Source organism: Sarcophilus harrisii, chromosome 1, assembly GCF_902635505.1.
Source record: "Sarcophilus harrisii chromosome 1, mSarHar1.11, whole genome shotgun sequence".
Lineage (NCBI taxonomy): Eukaryota > Metazoa > Chordata > Mammalia > Dasyuromorphia > Dasyuridae > Sarcophilus > Sarcophilus harrisii.
This window is the reverse complement of record NC_045426.1, coordinates 134,214,231-134,218,552: the sequence shown is the minus strand read 5'-3', so window position 1 is coordinate 134,218,552 and position 4,322 is coordinate 134,214,231.

The window sequence follows — 4,322 nt, the reverse complement described above, 5'->3', positions numbered from 1 at the left end:
GTCAGAAGACTTAAATATCAAGCTGAGAAGTTTATATTTTAGAGATGAGACAGTGAGTTGAAAGGCTGATAACTTGGTCAGACCAATGGAAGATCAGAAAACTTATTTTGGTAGCTATGTGGAAGATGAATTGAAGAAGAAAGTTACTGGAAATGTAAATCCAGTCAGGAGGTTTTTGTGAGAGTCTTAGTGAAAGGTGTTGAGAGCCTGTAAGGTAGATAGTGCAAATATTATACCCAATTTGTAGATAAAGAAATTGAGACTCTGAGGGTAAGCAAATGGCCCAAGTTCTCACAGTTAGTAAAGTGGCAGAATGCTTTCCATTCTACCATAGTTGGCAAGATAGGTGACCTGGAGTCACAAGTGATTAAGTCAGACATCTTTATTCCCCCCCCCCACCAGGGAAATTTTATTTATTTATTTATTATAACAACTTTTTATTGACAGAACCCATGCCAGGGTAATTTTTTACAACATTATCCCTTGCACTCACTTCTGTTCCGATTTTTCCCCTCTCTCCCTCCACCTCCTCCCCTAGATGGCAAGCAGTCCTGTACATGTTAAATTATATTTATAATTTGAAAGTGAGATTAAAGATTCCCTAAATTTAGAATTATTGGTCAAGAGCTACAAGGGACCTTGAAAAGGAGGTCCCTCAGGGTAAACTCATTGTAAAATGAGGAATCTAGGAATTTCAATAACAATCATATAGATTGGGCAGAGCTAGAATTTTAACCTAAAATCTCTGGATTCAAATATAACACTCTTTTAATGCACTCTGGGGGAAAGAATGGAAATTTACTTTTCAAGGCTTTGAGTTGCTTATCTATAAAACTTGAAAGTCCAAACTATAAAGCCCCTTCCAGCTCTAAATGTAATATCCTAGGCTCCTTGGTTTCAGGAGTAGGAAAGTTTCATAAGTCACATTGGCCAACCCAACCTGTGGTTAAACATTAGTTTAGGAAAATATCCCCATTTCTTTGCTTATGTGTTTTCACTTAGCTTTTTAGAAAATGTTCTTTTTGAAAAATTCTAACCTTGTCTCAACTGAAATAAGAGGAAAGAAACCCTTCCCTAAAACCTACCTGCATAAAAACTGCATCCAGATGCATAAAGAGCTTTGGACAGGGACGTCAAAGACTTTAGAGGGGGCATTTATCAGCCATGCATATATGGTGGGTCACAACCTTTTGGGTTTTAGTTTCCTTATCTTTTCAAAAGAGGAGGTTGGAATGTAATAACTTCTAAGATCCTTTCTTGCTTTAACATTGCTTTTAACATGGTAAACTAAGGAAGATGATGGTAGGAAAAAACCCAAAACGAAACAAAAACCCAGCTCCAGAACTTAGGGTGGATAGAGTGGGAAATGAGAAGGGCCAGCTGTGGATAGTGTGATCTTTTCTCCAGGTGATTGTCTCACATATAAATTCTACAGGCCTTTCCCTTGGAGAGTTTGTGATCTAATTTAGACAGATGTTAGAGGGACAATTGAGAACATTATTTCTTATAGGACTTGGGACTCAGAAAAAAAAAGTCTGAGAGTTTTCCTCTAATCAGATCACTCTTGGCTCAGAATTTCTGGAAGATGAAGTCCTTAATGATTTATCCCATTTCTTCACAAAAATTCATTTTTAACGCATATCATTTCTCCATATAATATCAATTTGTTTCTCTTCCTCTGTCTTTAATACAACTAGTACAAGGCTCTGTATTTTTCTCTATTTTCAACACAAATACCACCCACCCTTCCTGCCCCCTCCCAGAATGCCCACATATCCTGGACATTAAGACTTGGTATATTTGATCCCTTACTGTTGGTAGTCCTGACAAAATCACTCTGTAACCACAGAATCCATGTTATAGCTTTGTGAAATACCAGATGTGACCTGAGGGATCTTTAAGATACAAACATCAGTGTTAAGGAAAACAATAATTCTGATTCTCATCCAAAGCATCCTAAATCAATAATTTGGGTCTGGAAGTTATCAGTCCATCTTTCCCAAAACCTAGGTCAACAGTTAATTGTTTCAGCATGAAGATTGTTAGTGACAGTGGGAAGATGAGCCAATGAAGTTTGAATAACAAACATATTAACAATTTATCTAAGTCACTAAGCATGAGACCCCAAGCACAGAGGAAATCCATGGTATCTCAACTGTTTAAGGGCCAAGAATCAAGTGATTCAAAAGAAAAAAGATAAAAAATATGCATACAGTTTCATAAGAGTTTAGTCAGACCACTTGGCATTGAAATATAATTCCTTTTCGCATAAACCATGTACAACAGGTATTGGCAGCTATCCTGGATTGCTGTGTAAAGCCAAGAGGATAAATTAGAGGTGGTGGGAACTATACAAGGCTTGGTCTGCTACAGTAGGAGCAGCTGCAGCTAAGCACAACTAGTCTGCTTTTCAAAGACAATTCTGGTGCTCATGTAGAGGAAGGAGCAATTTCGATAGAGATGATGGCAAGAAATTTAATACATTAGTGAAAATAGTGACTAAGGAACCCAAGATGCTAGAGTCCTGAAAAAGCTGAAGGGAGAATTGAGAAAGAAATAGTGAGTAGCTCTAGTTATGAGCCAGAATTTGCCTTCAATTGCTTTTGCTTGAGTCTCCTTTCTAATCTAGTAAATTATCTTCCTTCTGTAGACTCAAGTTGCCTATGCTCTGGAAATTAGATCTGGCTTGAGAAAAAATATATGAGACCCCTGAATGAATTAGAACTTTGGATTCAATTAACTTTCTAGTGAAAAGTGCAGAAAAATGCAAAACTACAACAGTGAAAGAAACATGTGATGGGAAAGGACATAGAGGTGGAGGTTAGTAACCTTGTGTGATAAATTATGGGCTTTGCTGAAAAATTATCACTGGTTAGGTTAAAGTTAGTTCTTATTTCAGTTTGTCCTGAGAATATTTCTAATTTTAATAGAGAAAATAAGTTGGTACTAATGGGTCATTTCCACTTTTATATCTTTTTTGTCCGTATGTATTTGTACATTTTTCCCCTGTTGTATTGGGAGCTTGTTGAGGGCAAGAACTAGTTTTGTCATTCTTAGAATCCCAGTGTATAGTATAGTGCTAGGCACATAGCAGGCTCTTAAAATTTTTTTGCTGACTTGACTTGATGGAATTCTCAATCTGGAGTTTCATGGGGCCTGTGAACTTCGATTGGGGGAAAAATATACCTAACTGAAAATTAGCATTTAATTTCAATTTATGAATTTTTTAAACAGTTATTCTTAGAAAGGGTTTGGGAACTTCACTAGATTGCTAAAAAGATCTGTAACACAAAAAAGATGGATGATTATGGGTCTGGGCTACTAACTGATTTTTCCTTGATTTCTCTTCCTCCTCCTGACTGCTGTTACTTTTATGCTCCTCAAGACCCATTCAATTTAGCAAGTACTCAAAAGTGGCTATTATGTTCATTCTACTTTGTCAGGTTCTAGATATACAGAAGTTAAATTAAAAAGAAAATCAAGGCGTTTATCTTCTGTTAGGGTCATAGAATGAGACAAATAGTGATCTTACAAAATAGAAAATGCTATATAGAGAGGAATGAGGTATTAGGGAAGAGTCAGGGATCATACCCTGTATGTAAAGGGGAAACCAAGAGAAAACTAAGGTGGATCTTGAAGGAAGAAAATAATTTCAATATTATTGGAAGAACTCTTGCCAAAGAACCACAAAAACTACATTCAAGTCTTGGATCTTCTACTTACAACAAGGATACATGCCTTTCCCAAAACTCAGTTTCTTCATGTTTAAAATAAGAATATTGGACTCAGTGATCCCTTCTACTCTGAAATTCTGTTTGTGTCTGTCTGGGTTATTTCTGACTTTTTGCCTGCTCTGACCCTGGATGAATTCTTGCCCTCTTTTGCTTCATGCTTTGCCAACAATTGGGGACTTACACAGGATTAGAGGAGAAAGCATTGGAGTCCCTATAGAAACCATGTCAATGCCAACAAAGGACCTACAATTCAATCCCATGTAAACCTTTCTCTTAGCATACATTCATACATAGGATCATAGATTTAAAATAGGAAGGAATCTTAGAAATTATTTTAGTCCAATCTGCTCAAGAGAGCTTGGGACTTCTCCAAGGTTATATATAGGATAAAGCATAGTATAGGACTGGAAGGTTCCTGTTTTCAAAGAATTTAATTTTCAAAGAAATTTTCAAACTGAATTTTCAAACAACTTTTTTGGCGGAGGGCAGGAAATCCATCAATGACAAACAAATGAAATTTATAAGATGGCATTTACAAAACAAAGTACAAATGCACATCTCAGAAACAGCTTACATATCTGGAAACCC